We start from the raw sequence: 9,650 nt of genomic DNA on the forward strand, positions 1-9,650 counted from the left end.
GGGAGGCTATTTCTCAGTGTGCCTATTTCATGAGAGAATTATTATATTTGTCTGGTACAAAGAGCAGCAGCTGCTGTGACCATTCTCCATTTAGATCTATCTGTTAAATTGGAATCAGTAAATGGAGTGAGGCATATTATCTTTTCTTGAGACTTGAGTCACTATAGGCTATTGTTTGAGAATATAGGTTTTTAAAGTCAGATGAATGAAGTTTTGAATCCTGATTCCACCACTTACTGACTTTATAGCTTTGTATTCTTGGACATGGTACTTAAACCTCTGAATTTCAATCTTATCATTTGAGAAATACAAGTAATACCAAAAAGGATTGCTCTGTTCATTTATGTATTGATCCACCACTAAGAGTTGTGTGTTCATTTATGTAGATGATGCTTTTAAAACTTTTAGCATATAGACTAGTACCTCGAAAGCCCTCAGAAATAGTGAATTATGTTTGTTACTATTATTATAGTTACCTACTTTACTTAGAGAAAGAACCTATATATGTACATTTTTAAAAATCTTTAAGGATAGTGTTAAAATCTGATATATAATGACCACACTGCTATAAGTAATCTTTTAAAATTTTGAAACGTAGAAATTAAAATGAATGGATTTACAGCCTAAATCTATAGCTCTAAAAGATCTTTGAAGATTTTATTGACCTTAAAAGAGAAAAAAAAAGAGAAGGCACTATTTGAGATTTGGGATAAAAGCTTAGAGTATCAGGAGAGGGTAAAGCGGAGGTGAGGATTACCTTCTTCAGGTGTATTGATGTCTGTGATTGTTCATTACAGCACCAAAGCTGACTTCTTAAGAACCCACATCGTGTACTTAATCCTCAGCAGAAACTTCATTTCTGACAGTGGGAAAAAAGTGTATATGTATTGAGTCCTCTCCCCTTGAGATTCTTTTTTCTCTCTCTCCCTCTCTCAAAGTTATTTCCAGCTGTAATACAAAACTTGTGAATTGGCTGCTTCTTAGTAAATCTATGTCATTATAGCAAGAGGTAATAGGCAGGTCGTTATAAAAGAGGAAGAGGCATTACCACATGCTAGTATTGTTCTAAGTGCTTTTCATGTAATGACTCACATAATCCTCGTGACAACCCTATGAGATAGATACTATTGTTACCCCTATTTTTTAAATGAGAGAACACAGGCACAAGGAATTTAAGTAACTTGCTTCACGTAATGGCTCATAAATGACAAACCCAGGCAGCGCGGCTCCAGGGCAGTTAAACAGGATACTACACTATCTTGGGGAGAAAGATAAAGATGACAACTAATTTAGGGTAACATTGATTTTTTAAATTTTACCTTGTAATGATAGTAAGTCCATTCAATAGATGAGGTCATTGAAAACAGACAAATTAAGTGAACCATCCCAGATCTCAGAGCCTTTTAGAGATGAAGGCTGGATGAGAACCCAGGCTTTCTTACTACCATTGCCTTTCTTGTTCTTCTGTGCCAGAGCCCAATAGACCCCAGATTGAATGGTAATAAGTCTGCCTCTCAAACTGCTTTGGTACATTTTACCTGGAATGAGTAAATGTCTTCACTTTTATAAATGGATTTTGAAAAGCTAGCATTAAAACTCTACTCAAGCGTACACCTTGAAATAATAAATATAGGTATTATTGTTGCATAAGTAATAATTAAGCAAATATATTGAATTTAGATAAAGAATATCAAGATAAAAACCAACTAGAAATATACATTTTTAAATCACTATTTACAAAGGCAACTCACACAAAAAAAATCTAATTTGCCCTAGTTTTACAGAAATACAGCTGTTATAACTTTAAAATACACTGTAAGATAGAGAAATATTTCCAAGTATGTATTAAGTGTAGAACGAGCTGGTAAAATAATCTAAACTACAGATCATTATTGGTTAATTAAGTTCTGCTTCATAGATTCAGAACTGATAAAACAGTGTTACCACAACATTTTATTAGATAAAAGAAAAAGCAAAGAAAATAACTATTAGTGTGTAGGATATTATGCAGGGTTTATTAAGAAACATAAATCTAGTATCTCTGATGGGGCTCAGATGAGAGGAAGGATAAAAAAGTCAGTTCTTTGCTATACACAGCAAAGCATCAACTCTAGCACAATTTAAATGTGTGTGATGCTTAACAGGCATTACAAATACTGTCACCAATCACAAAGTCACGGAAGTCGGTTTCTTTGTGATTCAAATTAAAAAGTTGTACAAGGTTATATCTGTTCTTTGCATCTCTAATAGTTTATTTTCTACAGAAAACTGGCTTGTACAGTTGCAGCAATACCTATTAATAGAGAACATTAAGCAAGTTCAACTATTTAAACTATATCATTTGTGCCATGTTCTGTATGAGATACATTGAGAACTAACATCAGTCTGCTCAGGACTTTGTTATTTCTTTATATATTTAGTCAAGAAATGTTCCTGAAAACCTAAAAGGAGCACAGTGATGACTAAAACATCATGCCTCTTCTAAAGAAACACACAGCCTTATTAGGAGGCAACTTATTGTATGTAAAAATCCTTCTTTCTCTATCTAAAATGCTATTTGGTATTCTTGCTCTAGAAACAAAAGATTCATCAGAGCTGAAGTCCTGAGTGAGGAATACAAGGAGGCATTAGCAATCAGAATAATATTTTAACTGTTTTTTGTAGGCAAAGTCGTTCACTAAGGAAAAAAGAGCATTAAAGATAGAAGAAAGAGCTTGTACAATGACACTAAATAAAAACTGGTCTGGGAAAGATCACTTGGGTCCAGGACGCCAAGGCTGCAGTGAGCTCGGATTGTGCCATTACACTCCGGCCTGGGTGACAAAGTAAGACCCCTGTCTCCAAAAAAAAAAAAAAGACCTGTTGAGCCTACAGTTCAGATAATATCCAAAATCTATAAGGAACTTAAATCAATAGGCAGAAAAACAAACAATCCCATTGAAAAGTAGGGAAAGGACATGAAAAGATATTTCTCAAAAGAAGACATACAAGTGGTCAACAAAGCTGAGCATCATAATCATCAGAGAAATGCAAATGAAAACTGCAGTGAGATACCATCTCACACCAGTCCAAACAGCTATTACTATAAAGTCAAAAAACAATAGATGCTTGCTAGACTGTGGAGAAAAAGGTAATTCTTACACACTGTTGGTGAGAACATAAATTAATTCAGCCACTGTGGAAAGCAGTTTGGACATTTCTCAAGGAACTTAAAACAGCTACTATTTCACCCAGCAATCCCATTACTGTGTGTATACCCAAACGAAAATAAATAGTTCTACTAAAAGGATACTTGCACTCATAAGTTCATCACAGCACTCTTCATAATAGCAAAGACCTAGGAATCAACCTAGGTACCCATCGATGATGGACAGGATAAATAAAATGTGGTACATATACACCATGGAATACTACGCAGCCATAAGAAAGAAAGAAGTCATGTCCTTTCCAACAACATGGATGCAGCTGGAGGCCATTATCCTAAGCAGAAAAAAAACAACAAATACTGCATGTTCTTACTTATATGTGGGAGCTAAACACTGGGCACACATGAACATAACATAGGAACAACAGACACTGTGGACTACTAGAGGGCAGAGGGAGATAGGGGGCATGGGTTCAAAGACTACCTATTGGTTACTATGCTCACCACCTGGGTGATAGAATCCATACCCTAAACCTCAATGTCATGCAATATCCCCATGTAACAAACCTATACATGTATGCCCTGTATCTAAAATAAAAGTTGAAACTAAACAGAATTTATTATATTCTGTTGGTTAGCACAGGGGCCTCTGCTGAGTATCCACATGGGAGATATATATAAAATCTCCTGTGGGAAATGAGACATTTGGATAAAAATCAGTTCTGCTCATCTATAGATGTAGATAGATATAGATATAGATAAGCAGAACTGACTTCTATCCAAATGTCTCATCTCCCACAGGTTTGTTTTATATGTCAATATGAGGCTTGCCAATGGCCCAGGCAAATGGCTAGGCCATTTACTATAGCCCAGGAGTCTAGGAGGTTAGGCTTCCATATGCCCTATCAAATGGCCCTAACTGCAGCAATTCCTGCAGAGATTGGAGGCAAAGGCTAACAGCGGTCTACACACATAATACATCAATACCAATAAAACATTCAGTAGTAGGGGCCATAACAATGGAGATTCATAAGGTGCCAAGAGACCCATCCATAGGTGGTCAAGGGTCCCAGTGGTGATTATCTCAGATTCTAAACCAGAGAATATTCTCTGTTTTCCCCTCATCTTAGTGCCAGAAATTGCAGGGACAACAGTCACTTGGGCACCGGAATTTAGAAGTGCCATTATCCTCCTCCACCCCACTGAACTCTAGTCTTGGCGTGGGGCCTCTGATCACTCCTGAGGACTGAGACTTTTCAGGTTAATTTCTGATCTTGTTTATTTTCAAAAGCCAAGAGTTCCGGAGAAAAGCAGGCGGGGCTATCAGGCCTCTTCACACAAGCCCACAGGGAAAGGCAGAGACCACCCATGTCAGTTACAGGAGCCACCTATCAGGATTTGGCCACACATTTTGCAGGGGAGGGAGCTGGGTCTGGCAACAGGCCAGGGGGCAGACAGCTTCTTCTGTCTGGTGTTACAAGAAAAGTTGGTTTAAGAGGAGTCCGGGCTCTCCTAGAGAGGGGTAGTGCCCAGAGGCTTTGGCTGCTGCTGCTGTGGCCACTGCTTGTACCGTGTTATTCTGGCAGCGACTGCTGTCAGGGCACTCTAAAGACAGACAGTCTGTGGTAATACATCCCATGTCATACCACTCTCCTTTACAAACATTAGCAAGCTTACATGCAGAGGAGATCTAATTAAGTCTCTACGTTCTCTTCAGAACCACTGGGCAAAGCATTCATGAAGGGCTCCTTACCCTTTTTTTTTCCTCTGAAACTTCAACAACCTGCTGCACTGTAGGGTGTTCATCAGTACCAGAGACCTGCATAGGGTTACTTGGCTCATGGGAGCCCACTGACCTTCTCTCATCCCATTGGTAGAAAACCTTAAACAGTGGGGAACTAAGCCTAGTTCCGGGCTTAGTTTTTTCCAAACCCCATTTGTCATATCTCTAATCTGATCCACTGTGTGAGCATATCCACAGAGTTAGGGGCTAAAGAGAAGAACCAAAGGTCCCCTTTTGAACCGATAAACTTACATAAACAATCTGACAGCATCCTCCAAGAATGTCCCACAGTGTTCACTAGCACTTTTCAAGACCCACTGGCAAAATACTCCATAGAATCCTCAAACTCTTGCAATCAATCCACCAACATCCCTCTCCAATGCCCTGTGGACTCCACTAGCACCTCTCAAAGTACCCCATGGGATTTTCATGCTTTATACTGCTCCAGAATGGCATTACTCTTAATCAGCTATCCTCACGGCGCCAGTTTGTCAGAAGATCTGGCGAGCTGGAAAGAGCTGAGTCATCAGGTGCCAGACTAGCAGATTCAAAACAATGAACCGAAACAGAAGTAACAATAAAGCTTTTTATCACTTACTACGATCATGTAAGCAAGCGGCTAAAACCAGAGAAAGCACAAACTACCCTCCTTTTTCATTTTCCCACATGGAGCAGCACCTCAGTCAAGGGTCAAGTAGATTAACACAGATGTGGGGGTTATCTCACTATTGAGTGAGTCCAGAACAAAAGGCTCCTGCAGCTTTATAAACCCGGGGCAGGAGAAGAAGACGAGGAGGAATGACTAGGTGTGGAAAAGTACTGAATATTGAGTGAGAGTGGGGAAAATGTGTTCAAGCTTCCCCAATAAGGATGTATCCGGAATTGGGGGGTTCTTGGTCTCACTGACTTCAAGAATGAAGCCGTGGACCCTTACGGAGAGTGTTACAGTTTTTAAAGATGGTGCATCTGGCATCCAGTTTCTTCCTCCTGGTGGGTTCATGGTCTCACTGACTTCAGGAGTGAAGCACAGACCTTCGCAGTGAGTGTTCCAGCTCATAAAGGCAGCGTGGACCCAAAGAGTGAGCAGCAGCAAGATTCATCATAAAGAGCAAAACAACAAAGCTTCCATAGAGTGGAAAGGAACCCAAACGAATTGACACTGCTGGCTGGACAGCCTGCTTTTATTCCTTTATCCTACCTCACCCACATCCTGCTGATTGGTCCATTTTACAGAGAGCTAATTGGTCCATTTTACAGAGTGCTGATTGGCCCGTTTTGACAGGGTGCTGATTGGTGCATTTACAAACCCTGATCTAGACACAGAGTGCTAATTATTAGGTGCATTTGCAATCCTCTAGCTAGACACAAAAGTTCTCCAAGTCCCCACTAGATTAGCTAGACACAGAGCACTGATTGGTGCATTTAAAAATCTTGAGCTAGAAACGGAGCACTGATTGGTGCATTTACAAACCTTTAGCTAGACACAGAGTGCTGATTGGTGCAGTTACAATCCTCCAGCTAGACATAAAAGTTCTCTAAGTCCCCACCTGACTCAGGAGCCCAGCTGGCTTCGCCTAGTGGATCCCGCCCCGGGGCTTGTGGGCAGAGCTTCTCCTCAGTCTGGTGCCATGCGCCTGCACTCCTCAGCCCTTCGGTGGTCGATGGGACCCAGCACGGCAGAGCAGGGGGCGGCACCTGTCCAGGAGGCTTGGGACACACAGGAATCCAACAGGGGGGTAGGGGTGCTTGGGCATGGCGGGCTGCAGATCCAGAGCCCTGCCCCGTGGGAAAGCAGCTGAGGCCTGGTGAGAATTTGAGCATGGCGTGGGCGGGCCAGCAGTACTGGGGGACACGGCACACATTCCACAGCTGCTGGCCCAGGTGTTAAGCCCCTCACTGCCCAGGGCCAGCAGCACCGGCCAGCTATTCTGAGTGCGGGCCGCTGAGCCTGCGCCCACCCAGAACTCCTACTGGCCCACCAGCATTGCATGCAGCCCCAGTTCCCACCTGCGCTTCTCCCTCCACACCTCCCTGCAAGCAGAGGGAGCTGGCTCTGGCCTCAGCCAGCCCAGAGAGGGACTCCCACAGTGCAGCAGCGGGCTGAAGGGCTCCTCAAGCACTGCCAGAGTGGACGCTGAGGCTGAGGAGGTGCCAAAAGCAAGCGAGGGCTGCTGGCACATTGTCACCTCTCAAGGAGACCTCCATATGCAAGCATCCGAAAGAGGAATGCAGATATGCATAAGAATATGGCCAGTGAGGGGGCTCTGAGTCCTTGATTGCAACTCCCTTCTGAGGCAGGAAATTAAAGAAAAGTAAAATTAAAAAGAGAAAAACAAGCTTTCTATACCAAAGGCAGTAACAGGCAAAGCCCAGACCCAGGCAAAGTCTAATAACATTCTCAAAGAAGCTAAGGCTCAAAGGAATGTGCTCTGGGGACTCTCCCAGCACTCCCTCAACATAAGGATAAGAAAAAGTAATGTTCTCCCTCAAATCCCACCACCCTCTGTGTGATTGTACCTGGCTCTGCAAGTTTTATGAGTTTATAGATTCCTGTTTTCTGTAACTAGTAACTTCAAGTATACTGTTTTTATCTGAGAAGTAGTGAAGGTTATAAGACATATCTGAGCAGGCCTGGGCTGCAGCCGTCTGGGCACCAAAGTGAAGGTTATGAGATAAGCCCATACAAGGCACTAGAGCAAAACCTAGATAACAGCCATCTGGGCTGCTTAATAAAGGTCATATGTAATTCTGGGTTATGCACCTGTCACAATTTAATTAACTGTCTTTGTTTTGCCTCTGTATCCTTGCTTTCATGCCACTATAAGCTTGTTTCAGCTAGCCCACTCCCTTTTAGAAGTGTGTGTAAACGTCAAGTGCTGTCTTTATTCTAGGCCCAGTTTTTGTTTGCTAATCCACTGCGTCTGAGTGCACTCAATAAAATTCTTCTGTCTCATCTTATGGTCTCTCCAGTCCTCCTTCATTCCCGCAACACTCCAGAGAATGAAGTACACTGACTGTGCACCAAGTCTGGTGTGAAGAGGGAAGCTTTCCACTGTGAGACCTGGTATGTAAAAAAGTCTTTGCAATTGCCTATGGTCAGGCCAGAAAACATAAACATATACAGATTTATTCTGGCTTAGAGTCAGACTCTTTACTATGGTTTCCTAAGAAGTCAAATTTTTTATCTTATAGGTAATAGGGAACTAAAGATGGTTTTTAGGATGGAAAACGTCATGGGCTGCTTTGTGTCTGCTTTTCTCAGATGAATGGAGCATTGTATGAAGTGGAGAAAAACAATTAAGCAAAGAGAGAACTTTACAACAATCCAAACAAATGTAATCCTGAACCATGATTATAGCAGGAGAATGAAAAGAAGTATTTAGGGAAACAACCCAGGGACAGATTTAATAAAAATTGTTAAACAACTGGATATGTCAGATAAAGGAGTTACGGAATAATTTGCAATAGCAATTATTTTAGCTTAGGAGATAGGGCATTTGGTATCTTTAGTGAAGGTGGGAAATACAAGAAGAAGAAGTTGAGGTAGAAGTGTATGCTTGGGTGGAGGTAAGTCTAATGATTTCTAAGTATTTTGACACCCAAAATATCCTGACATAAGACCTAGAGTTCACATGAGAGTTGGAAACTACAAATTGGTCTGGAAATCAGCAGATAGATGTTCACTAGTGATGCCAATTATCCACATAACTGAGTACAGTATAAATGCATATCATTCATTCTTAATACTTAGACAAACAAGATTGATAGCATGAGTTTTATCAATAATTTTATAATTTCTCATTTTTGCTATATTCATAACTTTGAATGACCACCTGAATATAAAAATGACTCTTGAAAAAAGTATGAATCATTTTGATAGCATATCTATAAAGTAATGAAACAGAAATAAGGGGCAGAAAGAATTGTTTAAATAATTTGCTCACATTCTAGATTATTTTTCCTGAATATATAACTTTACTTCCTAGAATTAGCCAACACTGAGCAACTGGAGATGACTTACTCGGGTGACCACATTCTGGGCTTAGGTAGCTTTCCTTAATTCCAAGGTTTTCTTTCCTTCTTTGCTTGAAATCATCAAGGTTTTCTTTTTTAACTGTTATAATATTTTAAGTCTTAAAAGTACGTATTCTAATTTGTTTAGTTTTCCTCTTTATTTTATTTTTATTTTATTTTTTTGAGATGGAATCTCGCTCTGTCACCTAGGCTGGAGTGCAGTGGCATGATCTCAGCTCACTGCAAGCTCCATCTCCCAGGTTCAAGTGATTTTCCTGCCTTAGCCTCCCGAGTAGCTGGGATTACAGGCACCCGCCACCACGCCTGGTTAATTTTTTGTATTTTTAGTAGAGATGAGGTTCACCATGTTAGCCAGGATGGTCTCAATCTCCTGACCTCATGATCTGTCCACCTCGACCTCCCAAAGTGCTGGATTTACAAGCGTGAGCCAATACACCCAGCCTAGTTTTCCTCTTTCTAAGTCATCAGTTATTCAATAAACTGCACTTCCCTCTAGTGCCAGTATTAATCTTGTCCACCTTTGAACTTACATATACTAGCACTTATCTTGTACTTAGTTCTATGAGTTATCTGAGGGTAGGGATTCTGCCTTATTTACTTTGTATTTCCAAAAACTAAGTCAATAAACACTTGTGAATAAATGAATAGAGGAACAACATACTGAAAATGCACCACAAGTTTTAGATC

This window comes from Colobus angolensis, unplaced genomic scaffold (genome assembly GCF_000951035.1).
Source record: "Colobus angolensis palliatus isolate OR3802 unplaced genomic scaffold, Cang.pa_1.0 Scaffold5, whole genome shotgun sequence".
In the NCBI taxonomy this organism is placed as follows: domain Eukaryota; kingdom Metazoa; phylum Chordata; class Mammalia; order Primates; family Cercopithecidae; genus Colobus; species Colobus angolensis.